The following is a 16116-nucleotide window of genomic DNA, read 5'->3' as shown; positions in this document are numbered from 1 at the left end:
TAATATAGACAGACTTGACAGAAAAAGAAAAACAAAAGCTGAGGTGGAATTCCCATTATTTGCAAACATAATCCCAGACTACAGCTTCTAGAACCAAGCATTTCAGAATTCATCAGCACAGAGATATTATTTAGCAAACTTGAAATAAACTCTAATAAATACCTAACCATTATAGGAACTTATATTCCTGCCAACAATAACTTCAGTCTAATAGAGGAAATAAAAAGACTGCACAGCCTTAATGTTTCCTCAAGAAACCATCATAATGGGTTATTTAACACCGACTGGTTCTCCTGCAACTCAGGAAACTCCACTAATTTCATTAACCTTCATGGTTTCACACACATAATACAATTTCCAACCAGAACAGACAAAACCACCAAAAAAATATATATATATTCTAGACTGGATTTTAACAAACAAGCTATCACGCGATTATCACTCAGGCTGCATCCCTGACAGCATTATGACTACCTCCAAACCACCTACTTAGACTACGTCTTCACCTCCCAAAAAAAAAATATTACTCTAACTATGCCAATAGCATCCAATAAAACCACTGATACCTTCTCCTTCAAACCCATCCAAATCAATACCATAAAAAATTGCTCAGCAGACTTAAACCTACAACTCCAGCAGCTGGCAACTTACCTACAGAATACCTTAAACTAGCAGTTGATGTTATCTCCTGTCCTATTGCCAGTCTGATTAACCACTGTAGCACAGAGCACTACAGTCCCATAAATTGGAAAATATCATACAGCATCCTACTACATAAAGGAGGTAACTGCTGAACTCTACAACTACAGGCTGATAGCAATTCCATCTCCACTAGCCAAACTACTAAAACAATGTACTCACATCCAACTAATGAACAACCTCATAACAAATACACAACACTTTTTCCACCTCAATCATAGTACCACATCTGCCCTTCTAAGTTTTAGAAATACAATCAACCAACACAGAAATGAATGTAAACTAGTATCTTTTGTCTTCCTGGACCTGTCCAAAGCTTTTGACACCATCTCCCACCAGAAACTCCTCACTGAACTCTCCACCCTAAAATTCATTCACTCATCTTTTATATGGTTCTGTAGCTACCTAACTGGCCAACAACAAGCAGTTAAATTTCACCAAGATTTCTCCACTCTCTTGTCTGTCACCATGGGAGTCCTCCAGGGCTGTATTTTAGGTCTTTATTTTAGGTCTTCTTCTCTTCAGTATTTTTAGAAATAAACTTCACACTGCAACCCAACTTGCCTCTACAGTTCAGTATGCAGACAACTTCACACTAATCTGCACTGCACCCACACTGACACAACTTAAAGAAATTACACAGCAGTCTTTCTCAGCTATGGAATCCTGGCTCTCAAACTCATAAGTGATTCTTAGCACACAAGAACCAAAACCAAAGTGGCAGACCACAAACACACTATACAATGAATCAAACTAGCAGAAAAACAAATTTATTGTATACCATAGTTAAAAAGCAACAAAACTAAGTGCCTTCATCTGCTTGTAACCATAGACGTCCTCAGAGATTCTTAACAGAAACAAACATAAACTAATGCTCATTGGACATAGTAAACCCTTAGATTATCCATCCTCATTTCATATCTATTCCTCCAACAATACCATAATAGCTACATTATCTCAAATGATACTGCTCGCTGTTCTAATTGACAATAATATGACATTTGACAAGCGTCTATCAAAAAGACACACACAAAAATAGGAGCAGTATTTAAACTCAAACCATACCTCACCAAAAGTAAAAGACAGTCAATTGAAGTTTTATTTGAATGTATATTATATTTATCACCGCTTTATACAGTTTGTAGGTAGGAAGGGACTGCCTGTTAACAAGATTTACTTTGATTCATATTTTGTTGTTTTACCTTTAATTTCACTGTTGGTTGTTAGAAAGGGATAGGTTTTAGACAGGCAAACTCTAGCCACCCGAAGGGGCCTAGACAGCTATAAATGTACACACACACTGCAGAGAGGAAAATCCTAAGCATATCTGAACAATTTCATCTTGATTTGTGATTTATTTATCTTTATTGTCAAAAAGAAGCGCTACTGCGAGCGACAGTGACTGGCATTAAAAGAATTACAACTTTTGTCTGGCTTGTAGAACTTCTATGGTCAGAACAACTTACTGTACTTTATTTAGTTGTATATTGCTGGTGTGATTTTTTTTCATAGAAGTTGATTTAAGTTCTCTTTGAATTCTCTGGTTGCTGACTTTGATCTTTCTTTTGTAATATTATATTCATTTGAAGCTGACTATGGATTCCTTAAATGAGTATGCAATTAATGATTTGCTAATGCTTAAATACCTTGTACAGTGTAATAAATGCTACGCATATTTAAAGGTAAAAGCTGATAACACTGGTGATCTATGTTCCTCGTGTCAAAAGTTGATTTGCTTACCATTGTTAGAAGCAAATCTAGACTTAATGATGATGACTGCACTTGTGCAATTGGCATGGCTTGGAGAACTGTTGTTTCATGTATTAATGACTGGACTGATGAACTAAATAATGTTAGGCATAGAACAAATAGAACTCATTTAGGAAATGAAGCATCTATTGTCTGCAAAGATTATTCAACCCCTATGAAACAAGATGATGCCGCTGACAACTCTGGAATGCAAGTATTCAGTAATCTTAGGATCCAGTTTGTTTAGAAGGAAACAAAAACAAATGAAAGGAAAAAGTTCATAACAAATAACAAGGAAGAAAAAGAAACTAATTAATGTCTGTAAAGGAAAGAGAATACATAGTAAAAAGGATCCTGCTTTGTTATGTAACACACTGGTGACAGGGAATGATGATATCTGTCTATCAGAAAACCCTCAGTCTACAGAAAAAGGCATCACCTTTCTATTGGGAAAGGTAGAAAAAAGAGGCAAGTGGCAGGTGAAAAAGAAGAAATCAAAATTAAATATGGAAGAATTGAAGAACATTACTATAAAGACAGATGTTGACTACATGACTCTAGCTGTGGATTTACAACACCAGCTGGATAAGAATTTAATACACAATGAAAACAGTAGGATTAATAAGACTAATAGTGATGAAGATATATCCTTTGTAACAATTGATAGAACAGATATTACTGTATTAGAAGCTGAAGATTCTTCAGAACTGGTCAGCAAAGCAGCAAAGATATTCTTGTAATTGGAGATTCAGTTATTAGAGGAACCGATACGTTTATTTGCAGAGATGATAATGAACATTGAATAGTGTTATGCTTGCCAGAAGTAAAAATAGAAGATGTGAGACAAGTCCTGGAATGCCTTAATGTGAGGAAGTATGCGTCTGTTTTTATTCATTTTGGTACAAATGATGTCACCTGCAAGGATTCTCTGACTGTTAGTAGAGAACTGACAGCCCTGTTAGATACTATTGCTTATACTGGTGTTAGGACGTATTTTTCATAAATCACGTATAGAAAGGATAGTCAGGTCATTGTGAATGAAAAGATTTTTTGGATAAATACCTCACCTACATGGAAAAAATGTCCTGTTTTAAAAAATGGAAATGTGTGGAACATCCAAGCCTTGTTTTGAGCACATGAGTTTAGACAGGATGATATATATTTGTCTAGTTCAGGGAAGAATATTTTTGCAGCAGATGTTTTGCAATATTTGACTAACACTAGGCAGGATTTTTGCCATGTCGAAAATTTAACAGCCCACAGATAGCAGTCTTTGATGCCTCTCTGATGTTTTGTTAATGCTAGGAGCATTAATAATAGAAGTTTTTTTTTATTGGAAATTTGCTACGTTCCCACAAGATTGATGTTATTGTTTGTGAAACATGGTTAAAGAACAATGACTGGAAACCAGTTCTGTCAGGGTATAAATGTTTTTACTGTAACAGACATTCTAATAAAATATCAGGTGGAGGTGTTATGATAGGGATTAAAGATTGCTATGAGACCTGTAATTATTACATGTTCAGTGATAACACCAATACTATAGACTGTGTAACTGTGACAATAAAGACAACCATGGAACATATAACAATTGTTGGAGTGCATAGACCACCAAAGTCAAGTGCAGATGACCTAGAGGAATTCATAAATTTCTTGCATGAAGCACAGGAAGAAATAATAATATTCGCTGGGGACTTAAATTTACCAGAAACAGACTGGAATAATTTTGATTCTATAACATTAGTAAGGAAATTATTCACAGCGTATATGTGGGAACCACAATTGCTTCAGATTGTAAAAAAAAACTACCGGGGATGGAACATACTAGACATTGTTTGTGTTCCCAAAGTAATTACTGTTAGTTCAAGTCAAGTTTTACTACCATTGATGTGCAGTGAAACAGTCACTATGTTAAACTAACTGGAGCTGATGAGTTCAGTGGATAAACTGCAGATGGAATGTGGAAAGTTTTGAAAGAGAAATTATTTGAGTGCAAAAAATAAAAAAAATGTTTAACATCAGGATCTAGGCATACAACATCAGGTGGATATATTTCCATAAGAACAAGATATCTGATTAAGGTGAGAGACAAAAAATATAAGGAATGGAATAGAGGTTGAAGTAAAACTTTGAAAACTGAAATAAACAAGCTGAACAAACAGATTAAGCATAGTGTGAAAGAAGATCAAGAAGAAAATTTATATAAAGATATTAAGCATAATAGGAAATCTTTTTATAGATACATAAGATATGGAAGGAGTAAAGGCACACAAATTGTTAAACTGAGTGCAGATTCTAAAATTTATTCTTAGACACAATACATTATAAATATATTTACAAAATCTTATGCAAAACAGTTTGGCTCCACAAAAGTGGTGGTAAATTGTCCTAGTGACGTCCAGGTAACCCCAGATACTGGAATCAAATTAGATTATATTGAAAAAGAACTGCACAAATTGGATCCAAACAAAGCACATGGAGGAGACAGAATTAGTAACAATGACATGAGAACACTTCAACAAGAACTTACAGTAGCATTATATATATTATTCATTGGGTCATATAAATATGGGTAGATTCCTCAGGACTGGAAACGTGCTTATTAAACCTGTTTTTAAGGTAAAGGGGAGTAGGAAAAACCCAGACTCATATAGACCCTTAAGTCTACTTTCATGTTGAGGAAAAATAACGGAAAAGGCAATACTGGATAAGTTATTGTCAGAACTGGATAGGTTGTGACTTGAAACGATATATCAGTATGCATATGTTAAAAACAGATCTATTACCTCCTGTAACATGATGTTCTATAACAATATAATAAAAGCTATGAATGAAAAATGTTGCTGTGATGCAATTTATATAGATTTAACTTCAGCATTTGACAGGGTCATACACATAACACTGATCAATAAATTAGTACAACTAGGTACTGGTGTACTCTTTATAAGATGGATAGCTGCATGGCTTACAAATAGGACATGGAAGGTATCATACAGCAACTGGACAGATGAAATCCTTGGTTACAGTCTTAGTGTCCCACAGGGCTCTGTCCTAGGCCCTAACTTGTTTAGATTATAACTTTCAGACCAAAATTTTTCATCTGAGATGTTCTACAGTCTATATGCAGACAGCCTGAAATAGGGTAAACTGTTTACATGTGTTACAGATAAGGCATGTCTGCAAAATAACTTGACTAAATTGACCATTTGGGCACAGGAGAATAATATGCTGATAAATACATCAAAAACTAAGCATATGAGATTTGGGAGACATAAACTGAAAGGTGAATATTTAATACTGCACGCAGTAATTGAAACTGTAGACTCCTTTAAGGACCTGGGTATATGGGTAGATTCAGCTATGAGTGTTTCTAATCATATTAACCAACTGGTTAATGATAGTTATAAAACTATAGGTTGTATAAAAAGATTTATAAAGTCTAGGAAATCAAAAATAATGAAGTCAATGTTTGTTAGTTACAACAGACCCAAACTTGAGTATGGAATAACAATATGGAAACCCTATAAGAAAACAAGCATGAGTAAACTGGAAAGAGTACAATGGAAATATACCAAGGGTATCCTTGGATGTGAAAATTTAAGTTATTATGAAAGACTAAAATATCTGAACTTGTACAGTTTCTCTTATAGATATATAAGAGATCTTATTCAAGTATATACGGCATTTAGTGACAACTACCTCTGGGAATGTTTGGGGTTATCAAAAAGTACTAGAGAATCATCAGACAACCTATGTAGAAGGTTCTATAGGAATGAGAAGTGTAGTAATTATTTTTCTAACAGAGTAGCTGATGCATGGAACAGACTACCAAATATTATGGGAACAAGTGTTTTGGTATATCGGCATGCTAGAACGGCATTAACGCCCATGCTTGAAATATTTGTATGTATGTATATGTATGTTTGTATCACCACAACCCATCTACTCTCTACTTTGCCATATGCCTCTCCAAATTTTTACCAATGTAAAGAAAACAGATTTAGCAAAACTAGAAGCATGCTACAACAAAATGGCCACATTTGCAACAAATTCCATACACAGATTACACCACTGCTCTGCTCTGCATCAATTCAAGTGCTTAGAATTACCCCACTACTTAACATATACCCAGTTTATCACTGCCCATAGCCTGATACACCAACCAGATAAATGTCCTGCACTGCAAAATCTACTCCAGCCCTATACCAACAAATGGGTCCTCCGTTCCTCAAACAAATCTCTACAACAAATTACCAAATCCAACAAATGTGCTAAGGACAATCTGCACTCCAACTATGTCTCCAGAATTTGAAACACTGTCCCTCAACCTATCATCACTGCAGATAACCTCACACATTTCAAAAAACTACTTAAGAATCACCTGATCAACACCTGGCTTTGCCTATGCTCTAGTCCTGGCTAATACAACAGCTACTCACACCTACCTTCTTCCACCCTTACTGACCACCATATATAACCCTAGAATACTCTTTACTTCCATAATCTCCTACCCCCCCAACAAAGCATAAATCCATTCATTCCATAATCCCCTATACAGAAAAATAATCTTTCTCTCTCTTCCCTCTCACTCTAGTTAGCGTACCTTACCTTTTCACTGCTCACACTCCTACAAACCCTTAACCTACCATTCTACTTCCTCTCCATTAATCTAACTCTTATTCCCACCCCTATGTCCATCTACGTCTCATCACTATACTTTCTCCTAACCTTTGTTTTTCCTCATGCTTCTTCCCTATCCTTACACCAAGCTATACTCTTTAACACTTTGCCCCACCACCTATTTTTCCCTCCTCTGTAACTCCTCCCCTCTTCTCTTTCAACCCTGTTCTACAAGTCGTACAAAATAAGTACACTATTATAACACTACTCCTTTAACTATATAATAAAATATTCAGGTCTGTACTGTACAATTGTAAAGTCCACCTGTCTCATGGAAATAGTGTCTTTATAAAAATCTAATGCATGTAACTGATATACATGATTGGTTTAACTAATTTATGCAAAAATGTCTGTGCTGTCTATTAATGTGAATTTCTTGGTATAAACAAAACATCCAATATTGTTGTGTAACAACCTAATGTAATAAATGCAATGAATGTTATTTTGTTACTTGTCTCTGGAGCTTTTCTCCCCAGACCTCCAATGAAAATAAGCACCCACCCAGTCAGACTATCCAGGTAAAAAAAAAAAAAAATGTCAAATAAATAAATAATAAAATACATTTCAAATCAACATTGTAATATTTTGGTAAATGACTACACAATATTAAACAGGAATCTTGACAAACACGTAAAACACGAACTCTGGAACCAAGCAGGACAAATAATAACGCTCTTTATTTCAGGAATCACGTTTTCGCTCCCACGCTGTAGAAGCTTCATCAGTTAATACAAAATAATTCATTAACATTTGTTGTTTATATATGTTACAGCCATGATGTCATTTCCTTTTTATTTTATTTTAAAGCAACAAGACTAAATTAAAAATATTATGTACTGGAAGACATCATCACATCTAAGAGTGACACTTCATGCTATACTTGATAGCTCCATCATCGCACATTTGTAGTATGTTATTACTGCCAAATTTATGATTTAATATAAATCAGTTAAAAACATTTTTTATGTATAAAAATATAATTTAAAATGTATATAAAATGAAGGATATATCAGTTCTATGTAATTCTTTTATTTAATTTATTACTATATATATGTAGGTGATACAAAATAATGTAATTACCACCTCTATTCTATTATTATTAAGGTAATTTTATACATATCTAAGATAGAATAATATCCTTCCTTTATCTCATATAACTCCTATATTTGAGAAGGACTGAGATATTGCAGGATTCATTTAATCCCGGATAGGTGAAGGCATCCACACCTATCTGCCACTCTAATTCTCTAAGTTCGAGTAAGAGAGAACAACAAAAATGGTCAGAATCGGTGGAACAAGAAAAATTAGATTCCCCTAACAGTCTAACATCTCTTTGTGATACTGTACGGCCAGATAGTAGCCAAAACATCGAACGTGATGGACTGTTAATAAATGGGTTTGATAGACCCAGTATTTTATTAAACAAAGAAGGGGATTTTAAAGTATATAATTTTTCTTCATGTAATATAGACCAGGATTTAGTAGAGTTGTTAGCAAAAGGCTTTTCCTTTGTACCGGATCAAAAATTAGATTTAGCAAAAACTATCTTGGATTTAAAAATATATGTCCGCAAGCTAAATTTAAAATTACTGTTCAGCAATGGGCCTGCAGGTGAGACATTACCTTTTAAACTACCTAGCACATTTAATCCCCCACTACACCCCAACCTGAATACATTTGAAAATGTATGTGAACTTGACTTCAGGCATTTGTTCCACGGTTTAAAATGGTTTGACTCTAAAAGTAATATATCATATGAACAAACCAAAGCATTAAATAACCTACGGGAACTAGCAGTAAGGGTGATAAAACCCGATAAGGGGGGTGGGGTAGCCATCTTTGATAATTCTGAATATGTTAATAGAATGTTACTGATCCTAGACTCTGATGCATATATAAATGCTTCATATAATGAAATGATGGGAGCCTACAAAAGGATCAGAGGTTATTTTCGTGACCTACTTATAGATGGCTTAATAGACACAGATACTTTTAATTTTATTAATATTGTAACACCTAAAATACCCGTTATGTTTGGGTGTCCAAAATTACATAAAAGTATCTCAAACCCACCTATGCGAGCATTAATTGATGGTAGGTGCAGTATTATTCATCCATGTGCTAGAGTAATTGACGACATTATTTCGAAATATTTAAAACAAATATCTGAGATCTGTAAAGACTCCTGGACTTTCCTAGAGTCTATAAACAACATCATTTTTGATACCACATTCAACTTCTTGACTATAGATGTCATCGACCTCTATACATCGATTCCACATCAAGAAGCAATTGAATGGAGTGCATTGATGTTGGAAAGCTTGGGAGCTACAAAAAACGAGATCTCTTTGGTTTCACAACTGCTAGATATTGTTTTAACATCAAACTTCTTTCTCTTTAACAATCAATACTATTTACAGAAAAAAGGTATAGCCATGGGTTCCCCATGTGGGGGAAGCGTATACCCTAGTCAGCTACTGGGAAAAGGTTACATTGAAAAACAACCCCCTATTTAGAAATGTGAAGTACTACACACGTTTTCTGGATGATGTGTTTATTTTAATTAAGGGTAGTGAAAGTGAAGCAATGGAATTAGTGGAGTTTATGAACAACTCTAGCACATTCTTGAAATTCACCTATAAGTTTTCTAACAGTGTTATTGACTATCTAGATGTTGAATTAACAAAGATGTGGTAAATGGCTGTTTTTTGACTTCAATATACAGAAAGCCTACTTACTGTAACGCTTTCTTACATTACTCCAGTAACCATCCAGCTAAACAAAAAAGATCTATTGTTAAAGGACAGCTAGTTAGAGCTGTTCGTATGTGTAGCACAATTGAAACATTCAGAGATGAGTGTTCCTTCTTGAAGGATCTGTTTACAAACAGGGGGTACCCAGAGTACCTAATTGATGAATTAATTTATGAGGTTTCCTTCAACACAGGCTTTTACCAGCCATTGGTAAGATGTAAACATCAAACTCCAAATATTGATGGCAATGAAGTAATAAGTGAACCTTTAGAAAATAGTTTAGACCAAACTAGTATGGTTATTGAAACTAGTAATCATAACCAAAATATGAATAAATTCAGGACAAGTATTGTTTTAACATTTAATAGACATATTGGTGATGTATGGAATATTATTAAGAAAAACTGGTATTTTATTTTTAATAATCCTGGATTGTTTCAAAAATTAGGTCCACACCCATCTGTAGTTTTTAAGAGGGGCAGGAATTTAAAAGAATTATTACAGAGACCTGCAACATGTACATTCTCTAACAGACAACCTGGCACATTTATGTGCGGATTTTGTAATAGATGCAATTGTTTGAAAATAGGCAACACATTCACAATTAGAGATAGAAAATATACCATTAATTCTAGAATTAATTGCGCTACAAATTCTGTGATATACATTGCTTTTTGTACTTGTTGCCCATGTTTTTATATCGGTAAGACCGAATCATAAGCTACGCGTCTGATATACCAACACCTTTATGCGATCAAAATAAAAGCTGGATAATGCTTTGTCCAAACATGTCTTACAAAATATTGGACATAGTTTCCAATTTATGGGCATAGAGCAGGTTTTAACTGGAATAAGGGGTGGACCCCAAACTCTCTTACTCGAACTTAGAGAATTAGAGTGGCAGATAGGTGTGGATGCCTTCACCTATCCGGGATTAAATGAATCCTGCAATATCTCAGTCCTTCTCAAATATAGGAGTTATATGAGATAAAGGAAGGATATTATTCTATCTTAGATATGTATAAAATTACCTTAATAATAATAGAATAGAGGTGGTAATTACATTATTTTGTATCACCTACATATATATAGTAATAAATTAAATAAAAGAATTACATAGAACTGATATATCCTTCATTTTATATACATTTTAAATTATATTTTTATATACATATAAAAAATGTTTTTAACTGATTTATATTAAATCATAAATTTGGCAGTAATAATATACTACAAATGTGCGATGATGGTGCTATCAAGTATAGCATGAAGTGTCACTTTTAGATGTGATGATGTCTTCCAGTACATAATATTTTTTAATTTAGTCTTGTTGCTTTAAAATAAAATAAAAAGGAAATGACATCATGGCTGTAACATATATAAACAACAAATGTTAATGAATTATTTTGTATTAACTGATGAAGCTTCTACAGCGTGGGAGCGAAAACGTGATTCCTGAAATAAAGAGCGTTATTATTTGTCCTGCTTGGTTCCAGAGTTCGTGTTTTACACAATATTAAACACTATAATAAACGTTATGGAAGTATAACATTTTATACATTAATAATTTATAAAAATACAAAATCATTACCATCACACATGTATTTGACATGCAAAATGTACCACGTCCAGCTTCACACATCATGCACTGATATCCTAGGCACAAAATAAATAATCATGTCAGCATTTCTTATCTACACTGATATTCTTTTTTTTTTCACTTCTAACTTATACTTTAGTTTTCTTCCCTAAATATGGTATGCTTTGAAAATAGTGAGTGACAGAATCACACAAGAAGACTCAAACACTAGCTTATGTTATTTGGTCTTCTGTGTTGTAGTCATAATCTGCACCCTTTATGTGTCAAAAATAGATACAGGTTAAATTCATTAATGCCTACACTAAATATACACCATTCTTAGTGAATAGAGAACACAAGCACAACTCACACTTTCTTCCTCCTAATTTTAGTTTTCTTACTAATTTTCACGCAACCTTAAATACTGTGTGTGTAGGTGGATAGTCCCTTCGGAGTGAATAGATAGCACAAAGGATGTGGTAGGGATGTTCTAACTTGTAGATTCTATATGCCTATTGTAGGCATTCATGATTCCCACCCATATAATCTTAGTATGTTTAACTATTATCTGCCTGCCAGGCTTAAACAAATATCCTGTTGCTAAAAAAGGTAACCAAAGTAAAAAAGACGTATTGCGAATGATAACGATTTTATTTTTTTAGAAAAAAGTATAACTAATGCATTGAATGCTAAAGGAATGACAACTCCAATTGTAATTTGAGTTTTCTGGCTGAAATGTTCAGATTTCAAATGATTTGCTATTTTAAGTCTGCTTTTATCACACGGGTTACACAAGTTATTTTTTTGTCCCTACCCTTTTTTGTACTCTCTGCACCTACTACAAACCAAGACACTGTCATTGTCCATTCATCCCCATCAACTCATGGTATGGCTGTCACACAGATACCCCTAAAAAGAGTTTTCACATGCTGCCCTCAGCCCTGGTTTATATGTAGTGTTACTCCTCCCCAATTATTAATAAAAGATGGAAAACTGCAAAGTTCTGTTGTAACTTGTCATGCTTGTGTGAATTCCCTCCCTTGTGCCAACAAATGTAGTTTTCATCTCCCAGGTTTATTTCTTCTCATCATTAATTATGTCTCATGTAAGATGGTGTATAACTTATTGATAGACATAACACTCTTTCGATATATTTCTTTTTAACACCTTAAGTCCTTATGGTTTCATGACATTGCTAGGACCTGCCTTCCTTAAATGCATGCCTTTTCACTATGAATAGAAAGCATGTTGAAAGGCAGGACATGGGCAATAAAATGATATAAAGCTGATTTTAGACAATATACTATAATGAAGACTTGTTTGTCACTTGTTATTCATAATTTCATACTTAATTTGTATTGTTTTAACTGAGTCACTTGCAAATCACTGAAGGACATCATACATTATGTCATGGTGGAATAAAGTAAAATACACTATTGCTATCCAAATAGAAATGGTATTCTTTATCATGTCAGATAAGACAATCATCGACAGGCTGTGAACCAACAAGCTGGCACCTCTGTGAGGCAATGATAATGTATTTAAACATGCCACATTAAATCTAAATATCTGCAAATGAACAATAAGTGAAATGAATTATCCAGACTATTAAAGCCTGGCTAGTAAATATGATAATTCAACACATTTAGACAGCTATCTTTCAATTATGGAATGTAAAACTCTGCCTTTAGATTCTTCAGGACTCTAATCTGAGCAGTTGCTATTAGGAAGACATTTTAATGCTAAACTACCTACCCCATTCTTTTGTCAGTTCCAGAAAATAAAAAAATAAAAGGAGTTCAACTAAATGTCTAAGAAAAAGGCAACATAAAAATGCATTTTGTGATACAAAATACCACAAAAAAAGCCAGAACCGATATAATCCAAGAAGACACAGGGGTCTATTGAAACTCTCTAGCTCTTCAGCAATCAGTGCCTTCCAGGAGTACAAAATAAAACACACACCATTCATCTTTATATACCAATTTAAACAGGCATTCAATTATACAATTAAATAAGTTAATCAGATAAAACACCAATTAACTAAATCCAAAAATCTAAACATATTTATATTAAACTAAGTTGCCATGTGCATTCAGTATTTAACCCAGCAGGGCTCAAAGAACCAAACTTTAAAATATAGACACTTTCCTTGTACAACATATTTAAATTATTTATACCACAGATAACCTGTTCCAAAATGCTTGCCTTAAGCAAAGCTGGATTACTATGATGAAATAGTTTAAAGCGCATGGCTTCAGGATTAGTAATTTTTTTCAAATCTTATGTCCTCGATGTGGTCCTGCAGTCTAATTTTAAAGGCTGTCTTGGGCTTACCTATATAAAAAAGACTGCAGGGACACCTCAAAACATATATCACATTGGTTGTTGAACAACCATAATAACCTCTGGGATAAAATCTAATCCCATTAATGTGGATGAAAAAATCAACCACATAACTACATACTGAACATTTGGAACAGGCATGAGTTCCTCTAGGCATCAATTCTCTAGATAAATTATCCACAGGTCTAATGAATTTATTATGGACTATAATGTCCTGAATACATCTCCCTTTAGAAAATGAAAAAATAGGATAAGGACACAGTGAGTTCTTAAACTCCTGAAATTTAAATAAAAAAGGCCAAAAATGTTTGATAATATTTACTTGTTCATTAGAGAAATCATTATATGAATTAATTACATAAATTTGTCTTTGCACTCATTTTTATTTTTCTCAAATAGTATTCGTTAAGTTGTTACTAATATTTATCCACTGTTATTTTCATTATTATTAAACATTATATTATTCAATTTAACTAAAGCTTCCTCAATATCGGCAAGATGATAACCTTGCCTCAGGAACATATTAATGGTAGTGCACATTTCCTTATGCAGCTCTTCAGTATTACTACATTACCTATATACTCTCAATAACTCCCCCTAAGGAAGGAAGTTCAATAGGTGGGGTGGGTGACAACTAGGTTTATGTAAGAAATGATCACTGTTATTACATTCCCTATGTATCTTAGTTTTTACTTTCTCCCCAACAACTCCTGTTAAACATACATCCAAAAATACAATGGACTCACCAGACTGGAGTCCATCAAATTTAATACGGAATTTGTTATTATCCAAATCCTTTATAAAGGAGGGAAACATATCCAGTCCCCCTTTACTAAATCATCGATAAATCTATGATACATGACAACATATTTAATAAAACACTGGTGCCTATACAAATATTCAACTTCATATCTGCCCATAAATAGGTTTGCATACATGGGGGCAAAGGATGCTCCCAATGGCTGTATCTGTCTTCTGTCTATAGATATCTCCACAAAGCTCAAAATAATTATTATTTAAGCAGAAGTTAACCAGATCTAATATGTAACTACTTATTGGGTTATCCCCTAAAAAGAATATCAAAGCTTCCAAACCATCTCTGTGATGAATAGAAGTGTACAGTCTTTTGACAACTGTTGAAATCCAGTACATCCCTTCTGTCCATTCTAGTTTTCAATCTTTTGTAAAAAAATCAAAAATACCTTTAATAAATGAAGGTAACTTCATCACATATGGTAGCAAATAATTATGAAGGAATACACCAACATTATTTTTAAAATAATTAGATGCCGAGATTATAGGTCTACCTGATGGTTTTTGTGTATTTTTGTGCAACTTAGGGAGACAATAGAAATGAGCCGGGGAGTTGTTTTCATTATATAATTTCTTATCTATATCTGTTTTGGTGAAATAACCTAGTCTGTAGCCTTTAGGTAACAAAATATGAAACTTTTCTTTTCTACTTATATATTCTTGTAATGGAACTTTAAAATAAACACTTTCATCACTAAGATGATCTACATACATTTACATATATTGGTTAACATGCATAACTACTAACTTGTTGCCCTTAAATTACTAGTCCTGTAGCCATGCACATTAAACTGTTTCACCATAGTAATCCAGCTTTGCTTAAGGCAAGCATTTTAGAACAGGTTATCTGTGATGTGGATAATGTAAATATCAAAACTTAACTGTTGTACAAGGAAAGTGTCTATATTTTAAAGTCTGGTACTTTGAGCCCTGCTGGGTTAAATACTGAATGCACATGGAAACTTAATTTAATTTAAATATGTTTACATTTTTGGATTTAGTTAATTGGTGTTTTATGTGATTAACTTGTTTAATTGTATACTTGAATGATTGTTTAACTTGGTATATAAAGATGAATGGTGTGTGTTTTATTTTGTACTCCTGGCAGGCACTGGTTGCTGAAGCACTAGAGAGTTTCAATAAACCCTTGTGTTTTGTTGGATTATATCAGTTCTGTTTTTTGGTTTTTTGGGGTTTTTTGTGGTATTTTGTGCATTTTCTTTCCTTTGGTTGTTTTCTCTTCATTTTGGGATACACTCTAAACTGTGAAACACGAGTGATCAATACTTATGTTTGTAACTCAACAACTACTTCCCATGAGGACAAAGTTACAATATACAAGGGATTTCCTCTTTCCCCATGATTGTGCAACCCCAGAATTGGTTTATAATATAAATATATATATATATATATATATATATATATATATATATATATATATGTATAAAAGTTACAATATACAAGGGATTTCCTCTTTCCCCATGATTGTGCAACCCC

The 16116-nt window shown here is 33.6% G+C and overlaps 1 protein-coding gene across 4 annotated transcripts in view; it reads left to right on the top strand.

The window, feature by feature from the left end:
* LOC122813046 (inward rectifier potassium channel 16-like) overlaps positions 1 to 16116 on the top strand; it is a 1081538-nt gene that overhangs the window by 591622 nt on the left and 473800 nt on the right. The gene's annotated exons all lie outside the window — the stretch shown is intronic.

This window comes from Protopterus annectens, chromosome 10.part0 (assembly GCF_019279795.1).
Source record: "Protopterus annectens isolate FY-2018-M chromosome 10.part0, PAN1.0, whole genome shotgun sequence".
NCBI lineage: Eukaryota > Metazoa > Chordata > Ceratodontiformes > Protopteridae > Protopterus > Protopterus annectens.
Note: the sequence above shows the minus strand (reverse complement) of the source record. Positions and strands in the feature narration are given on the sequence as shown.